We start from the raw sequence: 14,864 nt of genomic DNA on the forward strand, positions 1-14,864 counted from the left end.
ATGCAAATGGAAGCAGAAGCCCTCTATGGCAGCCTTCTGGCTACTGGGTTTCGTACCTACGCAGCAGCACCTGGGACTCCTTTTCACCTTCTGCTTGATTTCAATTTGATTTGATTCCCAGAATTAGTCAATGTTCATCTCCTATTTCATTCTTTCTACATAGCCAACAGTGAACTGTTAAGACAAAATTGCCCTAGCAGACACTTTGATTGTGGGAGAAATTGCTGTTCACCAGAACTCAAGCCACTAACCCAAGTTGCTGGTAAATTGCTAGTCTTCCCTTAGCAGACACTATTATGATGGGTCATTTTGCTCTTGGGGTAGCAGTTGTGCAAGTATTGTGAACTACTTTAGGATGGTACCCCAAAAATCACTGTGAAGTGTGACTGAGTTCCATCCCTGCTTGCCACACCATTTAGGACTCTCCATCAATTCTGATCTGCTTTCCCGCTGGTTTCCCCCCTTTTTGTTAAGTGTCTTCCTTAGAAGCAGTGCACTTACTCTCTCCAGTGCATGCCTCCTGCAATTAAAAACAAAAATTAACACACCCAGAGATATCTCACCCACAAGAAGATTATCCTCACCCCCTTCCATCATATGCGGATTCAGATCACAGGACATTGCTGACACTAACAGAAAGCAGCACTGCTGACTAATATCAACAGGTGGTACCTGGCCCTTCACACCACAATTCATAAGGTTCCAGACACACGTTTACCTGGAAAGATCAGCTGGGAAGATCAGCTTGGAACCTATAGACTTGTGCACAGCTGCCCCATATGGTGGCCACAAGAGCTGGAGGTCAGAGCAAGGATGAACCCCTGGGAGGTACTTTGAAGCCTCATGGAGGGTACATGAAACCCTCCCTACTCACTGGCACACTCTGCCATCCAGAGTCTGGCTGGCCATCTGTCAAAGATGCTGTAGCAGTTTCCCACACTGAGCACAGCATTGGACTAGAACAGGGCTGCTTAACTTCGGCCCACCAGCTATTTTTGGACTACAACTCCCATAAGACCCAGCCACAGCAGTCAATAGCCAGGGATTATGGGAACTGTAGGCCAACATCTACAGAAGCAGCCCTGGACTAGAAGATCCTGGGTCTCCTCCAATTATTATTCTACTGGCATCCCTCCCAAACAGGGCCAACTCCAAGCACCACTCCCTATCCCCTTCCCACACGCACTCTTGACCTCCACTCATTTAGTTGGCTGTTGCTGCCATACCACCCATGCTCTGTGAATAGCTCCCAGAATCGGACTGGCAAACAGTATATCTGTTCAAGAACTGATGAGATATGATGCTATAGCATGGTGGTGATATCTGGCTAAAATGGTTAATCACCATTGACAATCCTATCCTCCATAAATTCATCTCCTAAGCTAGTAGGAGCCAACCAAGGTGGTGCCATGCCACTGCTGGCCACAACCCCATATGCCAGCCACGGCCCCTTACACCAAGGGGCTGAGTCTGGGCCAACTCAGGCCAACTCCATCTCCCTTGCCTTTGTGTGTCGCTGTCCCCTCCTCCCTGGCTGCTTACCTTCTGGGCATGCCAGGGACAGAGTTTTAAGCTTCAGGTCAGTGGCTGCCATGTGGGGGGCACTTTGCGTATGGAGCGGCCGCTTGAATTCTCTCGCACCAGTTCGCTAGCTGGACAGTTCTCTTTCCCCTGTGCCATCCACCCAGTTGTGTGGGTTGGGCGGGGGCCGGGGGAGAGCCATTCAGCTAGCAAAGCGGCTTGACAGAAGCTAAGCCTCCACTCCATGCTCAAAGCGCCTCTCACACTGTGGCCATTAACGTGTAGAAGCATAAAACCCTGTCCCCCAGTGTGCCGAGAAGGTAAGCAGCTGGGAGAAGGGGAAGGCAGTGTGCAAGGGTGAAGGAGGTGGATCTGGCTGGACTGGCCCAGCTCCTTGATGCTGGCCTTGGTATATGGGGACAGAGACAACTCTGCTGATGTTGGCTAGATCAGCTTTTGTTGGGTCTGAAAGGAAGGGCAGTGGGCAGCACAGAGCTAGGGAATGTCAGGCAGTGATGTAGTTGCAAATTCAGAAGTGCAGACGCTCTCCGTGACAGCCCCCGCCATGGCCATGCCCACCACACATGTAGAGAAGCTGAGAAGTACCAGTGCTCTGTCCCTGCACATCCCCCCTCTACTACACCCCTGGAGGCAACTCCCATGCGGGGGCGGGATCCAGCAAAAAACAAAAGAGATTCCCCCACCAAACTAAATGAAGAACAAACTCAACTTAGTCCAATACATATATTGTGGAAAACATATGCAATCTATAGCAAGACAAAACCATGATAAATGATATTAGCGAAACAATTGTATAACATGTGAGAAATAATAAAGTCCATGACGTGGAGATTGGGAGAATGCATGAGTAAAGTCCACTAGGGATGTGCACGGAACCACACTGGGTGGCTCCATGGCAGCGAGAGGTCGCACTTTAAGGGCGGGGGAGGGTGCACTTACCCCTCCCTCGGCTTTCCCCCCGCCGGCATCCAGTATTTCTCAAGTCCTACAGGGCGGCAGCATACTTCCCTGCTGCCCCATTCACTCTTCAGCCAGAAGTGGCCGGAAGTAGCTGGCACGCGTGCACCTCCCCCACCCTTAAAGTGAGACCCCCCCTGCCGCCTTCGAACTTCGAACCACCTGGTTCTCGAAAGGGCCTCTGTAAAACGGCCTCCGAACAGGTTCGTGCATATCCCTAAAGTCCACACAATGGTGAGCCAGTGACCTCTGGTGGGATTACCACAGTTGCTCCCCCATGGCTCAGGTGCTGCCTGAGGCCGTTGCTTCACCTTACCTTATTAGTGAGCAGCCTCAGCTAATAGTCATAAGTTCTAACCCAAACCAGTTGATGTGTGAAGAAGTACTTTCCTTGCATGTCCTGACTCTACTGCCAATCAGTTCTGTTGGGTGATTCTGAGTTGGAGTGTTGTGGAAGATGGAGAAAAATTTCTCTTCACTTCCTCCACCCCATCCATCATTTTACAAACTTACGTCATTTTGTCTAAACCTGAAAGCCCCCCAAATATTAGTCTTTTCTCACAGAAAAGGTGCTCAAGCCCCCTGATCATTTTGGTTGCCCTGTTCTGCATCTTTTCTATGACCCCCCCCCCCTTTTGAGATTGGGCAAACAGAAATTTACTAAGTATTTCAAGCGTGGCCAGATCAAGCTGATAAAGAGGGAGTTCTAAGCAGGAGCCTGGCAAATTATGAAAGTAAAGATTAAAGCACAGAAGTCTATATGGAGAAGCAACGCCCTGAGCACCTTCTGGCAAGTGATCAGAAGCACATTTACTGACAACTGCCAGATGGAAACTAATGTACGACTGTGTGAGGTCATACTGGACGTAAGCTTGTTGGCAAGCTCCAAGTCCTCTTCTGGTGAGGCTGAGAGGGAAGTACTCTCCTCAGGAATTACTTCGGCATAATCAGAGTCCTCTCAATTTAACATTCTATCCTGATGACCAGGCCGACTGATAGTTCAAGCAGGATCAGCTTGGCACTGATCCCACCAGGTCGACCAGTTCTATTTGACTGTTTTGTAGCAGTCTGCTATCCAGTAGTGAAATCACAGAAAATCTGACACAGGAGTGGCAAGTTGAATTCTGTGTCCAGTGATAGACAGGAAACATGACAAAGCCTGATTCTTGCTCTAAAGGATAAGGCCTTTTTATACTGGGGTGCAGCAGATCCCCCCCCCCAAGGAACATTTAAAGAAGCACCTCTCAGCATGTGTTCCTTTCCCAAAACAAAATTTAAAAACACACAAAAGGACTGAATGCCAAAGCGCTGCTGCATAATCTTTCCTCTGTGAAAGTGTGTGGTGGACTTTGGGATCCTTTGAGAAAGTCCCAGAGCATGACCTAAGGGCACGCCTTGCTGAAGCTAAGCAGGCCTTGGTGAAGTCAGTGCCTGGAAGGGAGACCTATGTATGCCACCTTTGGGACTGGGCCGCAGCTCAGTGGAAGAGCAACTGCTCTGCATGCAGATGGTCTCAGGTTCAATCTTTGGTATTTCCAGGTAGGCCTGGGTAAGACTCCTGACTGAAACCCTAGAAAGCTGCTGCCAGTCAGTGTAGACAATACTGAGCTAGGTGGACCCATGGTCTGACTCCGGATATGGCAGCTTCCTGGGTTCCCATGTGATGTGGAATTTGGTACCTTACACCTTACCCTGTGTGCTTAGGGTGGGGTGGCCCCTTGACTAGAGTGCACTGGTTGAGAAATGACCTGGGACGGGGACATCAGGTAGTCACTGGACTGTGTGGGAGAGGCTTGGACTCCACTCTACCTTTGGCTAGCTGATTCACCAGTGTGGTAGCTGGAGACAGGGGCGTAGTTAGGGGAGAGGGGGGCCGTGTTCATCCCTCTCTCGGGCGACCCCCAAGAGTGAGGGAGACAATGAAGAAAATAGGGAGCGATGGAGCTGGAGGGCCCTCAGGAGCTGGGGGCCCGTGTTCTTTGAACCCTTTCGTTCAATTATAGCTACGCCCCTGGCTGGAGACCTATGCATGCACAAGCAGTTCCTATTATTTTATGTATGCACTTATATCCTATCCTTCACGGCAGTTCACATGACTATTCTCCCCTTTATCCTCACAAAATGGATACGATATTGCATCCTATGCTGTGGTTAGTTGCAGCTTCACCTTGGAGCTGGATAGCTGTCAATGACACACTGGTGGACCCCAGGCCCTGGTTTGTTTCTTCACTGGAATACACATGTGGAGCCTCTGCAACTGAAGCTAACATTCTATGTTACACGTACCCAACTGGCAACCAATACCACCCACACAGAATGAGATTGGAAGGTACCTTAAAGGTCATCTAGTCCAAGCCCTGCTCAGTGCAGGACAGCCACGGTGAACAGAAAATTATTCGAGTCAGGTCTGCCCTCTACCACTGACAGACATCCAGGAGGTACTGATCAGCCTGTTCTCTGGTCTAGATTTCATCCTCTTTTGCCCAGGGCTGCTTATGAGAAGATTGTCCAAGTTAATATCTTCTTAACCCCTGCTGTGAAAATGGAAGGTAGTGCTGAAGATACCTGCAGCTGTGCCTCCTAATTTTAATGTTGACTTATCTATAGCAAGCAGAATGTGAATGTTGATTTTAGTCTTGCAACATCCCACTTTGTGGTAGTAATTTGCATCACTCCATCAAGCGTGGGAGCCGGACCGAGTCGATATACACACTGCAAACTCAGCATGAGTGGAGACCCTTGTTTTGGAAAGTGCTCCTCTTTTTTGTTTTTGGAAGAGGGCTGTCAAAGAAGGCAATGTCTGTGACAGTCAGAGCTTTCTTTGCACTTTCGCCAAGTGAGAAGAGAAGGGAGTTGCCCTACAGCTGAAAATACTCCCAAGAAAATAAACATTTTCCCAAGCACTGCAGAGTATTTTCTCATGCCCTTATGTCAGGGACTCCTCTCACCTAAAAAGAGGGGGAAAGACATTCATTTGGTGGTCTAAGGAAGACTTAGCACAAAAACGTGATTACAGATGGGCTAGTTCTGATTGTTTGCTTGCTGGATAAACCTGATACAGTGCAAGAGACTATCATTACTTGGCTTAAGCAGAGATCTATCAAATTAAGCGAGTTTAATTCGGACAGTCTTCAAACAATGCCTCCACCTGTTTTTCTGCTGCCTTACCATCTGTTGCTCCTTTCTACCTGCTGCAGTAGCAGCTTTCCCATGCGATAGGCTTCAAGTTATGTCAAGTCACATCTTGTCAATAAGCACAACGATGGCATCGTTTGACTAACCTAGCAAGACTGAAAATCCTACCGTGGTACTTAATTCTCAAAACGCTTTGCCTTGTGTGCAGTGATGGCAACTAGCAAGATCTGCTAGGCAAACATTACAGAACATTGACTAACTACTACTACTATGAATATTTATATACCACTTTTCAACAAAAGTTCCCAAAGCAGTTTAAATGGGAAATAAATAACTAAGATGGTTCCCTGACACAAAAGGATTCACCATCTACAAATAAACATAAGGTTGACACCAGTGACAGTTACTTATCTAGTGCTACTTACTACTCAGTGACAATATTCAAACAAAAGCTTTAAGAGGGCTTACTAATGCAAATAGACATCATAGCATCATAAAGAACTTCACTTAGCTATTTTATATTAGATCTCATTAAAATTTAGGCTGTAAAGACAGTTCTCTGGCAAAACATCTATAAAAGGCATTATAGATGTCCCTGCTAACTTGGCAAAGAGGGACCTTTTACCGTAGTGATTCTCTTTATTTAGCAGGGGGAGAGTAACTGGCCCTATCCAGCCCCGGCTCAGTACCTCCAGTGACTGTTGTTGGTGTCTATCTGATGTTCCTTTTTAGATCGTGAGCCCTTTGGGGACAGGGATCCATCTTATTTATTTATTTATTTATTTTTTATTTCTCTGTGTAAACTACCCTGAGCCATTTTTGGAAGGGTGGTATAGAAATCGAATTAATAACATAGAAATAAATATAAGGGGTGCAGACAACTAGTTTGAGGTAATGACAGTTTCCGTACTTTTGTTACGCTTGTGATCGAATGCTTCTATGAGCAGGCCCAGTACTAGGGATGTGTAAGCCGCATGTTTGGCTGGTTCGGTTTGAATTCTCCAGGTTTGGCTGAACTGGGTCCGGTCCAGTTTGGCCATTGATCCAGGCCGAATTGGTTTGTAGGCTGCTTCGGGGGGGTATACTTGTAAAGGGGAATCCGGAGAGGGGAATCCCTGTAATTCCCTATAGGGGTGGGGCGAGAGAAAGGGTACTTCTTACCTTTCATTTTGAGGCAGTGGGGACGTTGGAAGTAGCTGCGCTGGCAGCAGCGGAAACATTGACAATGGCTTCTCCAACCCCTCCACTGGCCTCCAAAGAGCATCCCAGGCCAGCCTCCGCCATCCCCACTGCCTCAAAATTAAATGTTAAAGGTACTCTTTCTCTCCCCCCACCCACTCCCATTACTATAAGGAATGCCCTTTACTTATAAAAGGCAATCCTCACTGGATTCCACTATACAAGTATACCTCTGAACTGGCCTGTAAACTGGTTCTTAGAACTGGGGCTGGTCCGATTCAAACTTGGACCAGCATACCCCCTTGGAGGGCTGGCCCAGTTCTAACTCAGACCTCCTGAACGGGGCCAGTTCAATTCAAACTGTGGTTCAAATCAAGCTGGCTCGCACATCCCTACCCAGTACAATTGGGAAAGAGAGCTAGAACAGGCAAGAAGTGGGCTCATCAACTCTCAGCCCCCAAAATAATTTCGTACGTTTAAATATGCACACAAAAATGAGGCAAATGTCAGAACTGCTAAAATCAGCAGTTTACTGCCTAAGCTTCTGCCCCCAACAACCAGCACAATTGCACAGTTTCTTCTTTTGTCTGAGGATGCATGAGTTGAACCACTCAGCCATTTCAGCACTTTGTGTTATGGGCAGAAGCTCTCTCTCTCTCAAAAAAAAAACCAACCAAAAAAAAACCAAAACCAAAACCCAAGCCCACACATATCCTTCCTTGAAGGCTCTGGCAGGGGCATAGCTATAATTGAGCGAAAGGGTTCAAAGAACACGGGCCCCCAGCTCCTGAGGGCCTACCAGCTCCATCCCTTCTTATTTTCTTCATTATCTCCCTCACTCTGGGGGGGGGTGCCAGAGAGAGGGATGAACACGGGCCCCCTCTCCCCTAGCTACGCCCCTGGGCTCTGGTCTGGTCATTTCCTGCCACCAGCCCAGGACAAGGGAAAGGTACCCTTAGTCATATCAGGGATTTCAGAGTCTGTTTACACCAAGGACTCAGAAACCAGAAATTATCATTCTGCCATTTGTAGTCATTACTCACACACTGCCTCCATAAAACCCCTTTTCTTTCCTCATAACACTCTCTGTCTAATATTCCATATTTGTGGGTGGGTGGGTGGGAATCAGGATCAGAAACCCCAGATTTTGCCACTGTAATATATTAGTAATGTAGGCAAATTTCCTGAATAATTAATTTGTATTACAAACCCTAGATTTTTGTAGTTGCTGAATATTACTTTTTTTAGAACTAATCTGAGCAGTTGTGATGAATAGTTGGTGTTAGGAGTAGCATATAGGCCCGATTTCGTTGCTTTAATGTTGCAGAAGGGTTGACTTGTCTTGCCCTAGCACCTGAGGAAGGTCATTGGAGACCTTAGAATCTGAATTTCAAAATCCATGGGTGCCCTCTATAAAATTAACCCTATAGTCATTCGTTGTAAGGCATGAACTTTCAAATGATACTTTGCATATACAGATTGGTTAAGCATTCTCAGAGCTTTTTGAGAGAACAAACAACACTTGCTGCTTATATGGTGGAAAGGCTTCTACCCTCAGGCGGCATCTTTGGGGTGTTTTTTGGGGGTGTGTGTGTGGCAGAACGTATCCTTGCTCCAGTAAAAAGAGCACAAGTACCACCACTGTGTGCCTTGCTGCTACTTCCCATGCTAAGGTGCCATCCCCTTCTTGCCACCAGCCTGAAGAGCTAAGGCATGCCCCACAGGAGGCAGCACTGAGCTTGTCTTCAGTAGAGGAGTGGGTGGGAGAGCATGCACTGGTCCTGGGTTCTCTCCTCCAGCTTAGCAATGCAGTGGTGAAGAAGCCGGGACCACACTCTCAATTCCCCTGCTACCTCTCCCCAACACCATGTCACAAGGAATGGTAGAATGAAGAGAGTGCTCTGGTTTCGGCTTCTCTCTTTTCACAAACATGTTGCTAAGCTGGAGAAGAGGAGAGAAGCCAGGACCAGCGTGTGCCCTTTCTCCCTCTCATTTCCCCTGCAACATGGTGTTGGAGAGAAGGGGACGGAAAGGGAGAGGGAGAGAGAGAGGGCTGATCTCGCCACCTTGCCTCTCTGCCAACTGAGCAATGTGGCTGTGAAAAGGAGAGAAGCCAGGATCAGTGCCATCCGCTGAAGGTAAGTGCCATGCTGCCTCCCGCAAGGATGAAGAGGGAGGTGCCTGGGCATGGGTGGGACAGTGTTAGTGCTGACTCTGACCTGGGGGTGGGGCTAGGGGCAGAGGTAGGGTGGTTTGCCACTGCACTGGTTTCTACCAAAAATGTGTTTGATCAAGGGCTCAGCAAGGGCTCCATGAACAAGCAGCATCCTGCTGGTTTCACCTACCTGAGTTCTCAGACTCTGTTTTCTACATGAGCACCTTAAATATGTTGTTTTTAAAGCATAATGTGGAACTCCCCACATAAAATGTAACAGCGGAAGTGAGCACATTATGTAAGTGAGAGCTGAAAAAGAATATTGAGCTAACTGTATATCTGCCAGGTCATAGACATCTTGAGAACCCGAGAACAGTCCGATCCATCACATGATCACATGACTAACAACCCACTCAAGCTTATAAACCATACCAACACTAACTAAAAACTGGTTAGTTCACACAGCCCATGTGAGAGCCAATGTGATGCAGCGCCTAGAGTGTCAGACTGGGCTAGAAAGTGTGAGCCATCTTGTGAGGCTTTGCGTAAAAGGCAGGATACCAAATCTATTAAATAAATAGAAATAAATTAAAGAGCAGGGTTAATGGCTGAGAGAACCCTTCCGAGGAATAGTCACACTAGCTCTTTTCACATGTTGTAGTCAACATACCCATACATTGTACAAATACAAAATGTGTACAATGTATGCACATATAGTAGTACACTTCCTGTCTGTATCCTGCACTTGAAGTGGCCTGTGGCCAGTGTTTCAAATTTCTTGTCATACTTCCATCAGCAAACACACTCTCTGCCAGGAGCAGCTGGTGGTCCCTGGGTCTGGTGGGGCAGGGCACAGGGCAGCCAGCTAATGGTACTATTTGACTGGTTAAAGCTTGGCAACATCCAAATCAGAGCTTTGGTTATCAACGGTGTATACCAATAATGTTATAATATTGCTGTGTCAGGTGGAGCTATATAACTCAGCTGATCTACTCTTATGGAAGGAAACTGACCACCAGTTGTCGTCTTTTTAAGATTAAAAATTGCAAGTATTAAACACAAGGCCACAGTTACAGTTCTGCACTCATAAAGGGAGAAAAATGCGGACATACTTAACAGAAATCCTATGGCAAAAGTATTACTTTTATAGATAAGAAAGTATTACTTAAATAGGAAAAGATGGGTATGTATAAACACACAAGCTAAGTTTCCCAACCTCATGTACGCAAAGCACAGTTTGGAAAATGATTGCACGGGGTGGCTACTCGAACATCGGGGCAGCAGCAGGAGAGGGAATTAAAACAAAAATCAGGTTGCAGCCTGATCCTCACCTTATCCAGCCACAGCACAGTACTAGTGTCTATCTTATGTTTCTTTTTAGATTGTGAGCCCTTTGGGGACAGAAATCCATCTTATCTTATCTTTTTAAAAATTTATTATTTCTCTATGTAATTTGCTTTGAAAACTTTGTTGAAAAGCAGTATATAAATATTTGTTATTGTTGACCCTTTGCAGGTTTACTCTAAAGCAAATCCTACTGAGTTCAGTGGGATTCAATGCTGGCTGGTCAGTGAGGGGCAGCAGGGGCTGGGCCTCCCCCACAAACAAACAAGGTAGTACAAGATCAGACTTACCAGCAGCCAAGGAAACCTCAAGAGCAGGGAGCTTACTCTAGTCTCTCCTCCTCCTGCCTGTAGCTTCCTCTTGTGGTCTTACTGGCTGAAACATCTGCTCCTCAAGCTGCTCCAACCAATCTGATTTTTAGAGGGCTGTGCCTGGCACTGCCCCCAGGCAAAACTAAAATAATAGGTTAAAAATTCACTTCCTGGTTGCTTCAGGGAGTATATTTTAAACACATCCCCCCCTTCTTCTTGGGGGCAGTGCCAGCAGGAGCCCCCTAGGAATCAGACCAGGGGCGTAACAAGGCTGGAGTGGGCCCAGAGACAAAATTTTAAAATGGGCCCCTCACTGATACACACACACACACTTCACAATATTTAGTGCACTCACACTCACATCCCCATTATGCCAGCTTCTCTAGAAAACTCCACTCCCTCGCTTTAACCCCATCCCTCCACCCTCCCATGGGGAAGAGCACTCCCGGCTCAGAGTTGCTTCTGCAGACAAGGACTTTGCTGCATGCATGCCGCCTTTGCTCCGAACTTGGGGTTGGATTTTCCACAGCACCGAAGCTCTGCGGGTGTTGGGGAGTCATGTGACTTGCCTCTGGGGGGCCCCGAAGCGTGGGGGCCCCCAGGCAGCTGCCTCCCCTTGCCTAATGGTAGTTACGCCCCTGAATCAGACTGGCTGGAGCAGCTTGAGTAGCAGCTGTTCCAGCCAGTAAGACCAAAGAGGAAGTTACAGGTAGGGGTTGGAGTTGGAGGAAGCTCACTGCTCTGGAGGTTTCCTTGGTAATTCTGATTTTTAGTAGTTTGGTGGGAGCGGGGATGCAGTGTTTCCCTGCTTTTTACCTTCTGTCCATCTTTCTGCTTTTCCTCCTGGTTTTTATGCTTTTGTCCCCTTTCTGTTTTCTTTCATTTTGGCAGGCTTGGGTAAATACACAAGCCTGCTGGCATGGAGGAAAGCAGGGCTGAGGCTCCTGCCTTGGTGACTGGGTTCCCTCCGCTCCAATGCCCACCAGCGCTACTGGTGGGACTTACTTAAAAGTAAGTGGTATTGTATTTACCCTTGTATTTACCCTTGTATTTACATTGATTCAAGGCTTATGACTGCTGAGAACCCAAGATAATTTCTTTTTTTAAGGTCTGGCTAAATCCTTTTTTTTCACTTGGGTAATGGCCACCTACACAAATCGTCATACACTGCTGCAAAGAATGGTAGCAAATGTTTCCCTTATTGCCCATCAGGATAAAGCAAAGAGTGTGAGAACTGGGGCTGGTCCTGACGCAACAGCCTCTATATTTACAACGCAGAGCACATTACCAATAGCAAACTGTTTGCAAAGATATATTTTCAGGACCCCATCCAGAGAAAAAAGACATGGACCGCCCTTGATCTTTAGCAAACACCAATCATCCTGTTTTAATGTTTTCACTAGCCAACCCGCACAGAGCATCTGTGTGCTCTTTGGGGCCGGCTGTTCCCCCCCTCCCTCCTGCCCCACTCTCCCTCCTCTTCCCTCCCTTCTGCCCCACACTCTTGCCCCTCTTCCCCTCCCTCCCCACTCTCTTGCCCCCTCCCCTCCCTTCCGCCCCACTCTCTCTTGCCCTCCCTCCCATCCCTCTCACCCTCCTGCCCCAGTCTCTCCTGCCCTCTCTCCCCAGTCTCTCTTGCCCTCCCTCCCCCTCCCCCTCTCTCTTGCCCTCCCTCCCCCTCCCCCTCCCCCTCCCCTGCTGCTCTCTCCTGCCCTGCCCCGCGCTCTCTTGCCCTGCCCCGTGCTCTTTTGCCCTCCCCCCTCTCCTTCCCCTTCCCTCCTCCCCATTTTACTCTCACCAGGCAATGGGCAGCCAAAAAGGGCCCCGCCGCCACTCCTCCTCCTAGGCGGCGAACAGGTAAGCCCCGCCTCCAGGTTCCCTCCCACCCAAGCCTTCCACGGGTGCCTAGCCTCGGTGGCCGGTCCCGCCACCACCTGGCCAAGAGCCACCTACGTGGCTGGGCCCAGCGACTGCATGGCCTGGCCCACCACCGGGCCAAGTGCCGCCTTTGTGGATAGGCCCGCTGTGCCAAGTGCCACCTCCGTGGCCCGCCGGGCCTGCTGCCGCCGCTTGCCAGCATCATGGCTGAATGGGGATTTGAACTCGGGTCTCCTCGGTCCTAGTCCAGCACTCTAACCACTACACCACGCTGGCTCTCATGGAAAAGCACTGAAGTTGGGGAAGAGTTGGAAAAGCCTTGTGCTTAGCCACAGCTGTAGAATAGGCTTGGGGGTGGAAAGAGAAAAATAGGTGCTCCCTGGCTCTGCCCCCTCCCAGTAGGGGTGTGCATGGAACTGTTTGTGGCAGTTCGATTTGAATTCAAACAGAACTGAATTCAAACGGAACCCCTGGTCCACGAACTGATCTGTTAGAACTGGCTGCCGGTTCAGTTCATGCTGTCGAACCAGTGCTGACACCGCACAGGGCTCCTTGGGATGTGCGCTGCCCCAGCAGGAAGCTACATGGGGTGGCAGAGAGCAGGTAAAGACCTGCTCTCCTCTTTCTTAAAGCTCCCAGGCCCTGCTCCTGAAATGTGCTCAACCCACAGTTCGAACTGGGGTTTGTGCACATCCCTACTATGCTGCAGGCAAGCCATGGAATTGTCTACTTAAGCTACGGGAAAAAGAAGCATATAAATAGGAAAAACAGATATAGAGAAAGGGGGAAAATTGTAAGTTTGGGGGGTGCTTGGAGGGAGGAGGGGGGTGCTTGGAGGGAGGAGGGCAGTGCCCTACTTGCCCTTGGCAGGCAGCCTCCCCTGCTCGCTGCTTTTCTAACACACTTTATAGTTTATTTAAAGTAAAAGGGTTTACAGAGCTCTCTGTCTGTGACCTCTCCTCTCTCCAGCCAGGCAGGAAGTGGAAGTTATCCTTAACTTGTTCTTGGCTCCTCCCACAAAATATAGCTTAACCAGACTGCCTCCAGTGGCTCTTTTTATATTGCTACATCCAGGTTCACTTTCAAAATGAATGCATGTGCAATCATTTACACAAAAACGTGTGTGTGTGTGTGTGTGTGTGTGTGTGTGTGTGTGTGTGTCCGACACCTGCATGCACATACAACATGATGTATGAATAGGGCTGATCTCTCCACCCAACTTAACTCACAATATTGTTGTGGGGATAAAGTGTGGCGGGACTGTCCATGAAACTATCGCAAGCACCTTTGAGGAAGGGCAAGACAACAATATAAGAGGAAACTGCAAATTCTTACATGTGGGTTGTTTTGATTGTGTTGCCACACAGTCATGCAAGTCATGAACAGCACTACTGCTTTTATGGTGGGTGACAGACTGCCGTGTGACCAACCTTCACCAATTGCAGGTAAGGCCACTGTGCCTTATCACTCCTCTGTTCCTTCCATTAAGCAGACATGGGTAGTGACAACAAGGCCTTGAATTTCTAACTGCACAGCAACAATCCTGAAAGCCATGAACATAGGGAGTCACGTGGTCAAGTATGAAAAAGCATAGAGGTCACAGAGGGAAGACAGAGTGAGACCAGCTATGATAAAGAAAAGGAACATTCAGCAGAAGATTTCCTTTGGCTTGCTTAAATCCAAACATTATACTACTTACCCCTGGATGTTTAGACTGCCACATCATGTGCCCACCCTTGGCTAATTAGAGATTGGGGAAGCAAGTGCCAATGTGTCTTATCTCTCTGCACATCCTTCCTCCACCCTGCCTTCCTCCAGTGCTGGTATACAGGCTCCACCCTACCTTGGAACGCCACAGACTCCAGTTCATGTCCTGCACATCCACGAAATGTGCTCACCAACACCTACAATCAGCTTATTTGTTTTTCATATTTGTAAACCACCTAATATTTACATTCTAGGTGGTGTGCATAAAATTATTTAAAATACAACAGAAACTAAAAGATAGCACCAAAAAAAACCAGTTTACATTTTTTAACTAGAAGCCTGACAAAACAGGTGCATTGTAAGGTTGGGGTTTTTTTTAAGACTTTGACACTTAATTATATTCCTTTTATTCAGTTTGCAATTATCCTCATTTATGCCAGGACTGCACAACTTTGGCCGTCCTGCAAATGTTGACCGACAGCTCCATCATCCCTGACTATTGGCCACTGTGGCTGGGGATGCTGGGAGTTGAAAGCTGTTGTGAGCAGTGGCTTGCTGCCCAGCACCCGCTGAGGCAAAGGATTGGTTCTGCCACTCAGCTGGCCTCCACACATGTGTGGAGGCCATTTGCTTGCCATGCAAATGGCCTCCGCCAG

At 48.1% G+C, this 14,864-nt stretch overlaps 2 long non-coding RNA genes across 2 annotated transcripts in view; one reads left to right on the forward strand and one right to left on the reverse strand.

Moving 5' to 3' along the window:
- The window catches only part of LOC128323872 (uncharacterized), a 51,645-nt gene extending 46,557 nt beyond the window's left edge, over positions 1 to 5,088 (reverse strand). Inside the window, exon 1 of the long non-coding RNA XR_008306497.1 lies at positions 4,833 to 5,088. This is a non-coding gene — a long non-coding RNA (uncharacterized LOC128323872). The remainder of the gene's footprint in view (positions 1 to 4,832) is intronic.
- Positions 5,089 to 12,871: 7,783 nt separating this feature from the next.
- LOC128323871 (uncharacterized) lies at positions 12,872 to 14,508 on the forward strand. The gene is made up of 2 exons (XR_008306496.1): positions 12,872 to 13,104; positions 13,994 to 14,508. It is a non-coding gene; the product is annotated as an uncharacterized LOC128323871 (long non-coding RNA).
- Positions 14,509 to 14,864: the final 356 nt, after the last annotated feature.

The sequence above is a fragment of the Hemicordylus capensis genome, chromosome 4 (assembly GCF_027244095.1).
Source record: "Hemicordylus capensis ecotype Gifberg chromosome 4, rHemCap1.1.pri, whole genome shotgun sequence".
Classification (NCBI taxonomy): domain Eukaryota; kingdom Metazoa; phylum Chordata; class Lepidosauria; order Squamata; family Cordylidae; genus Hemicordylus; species Hemicordylus capensis.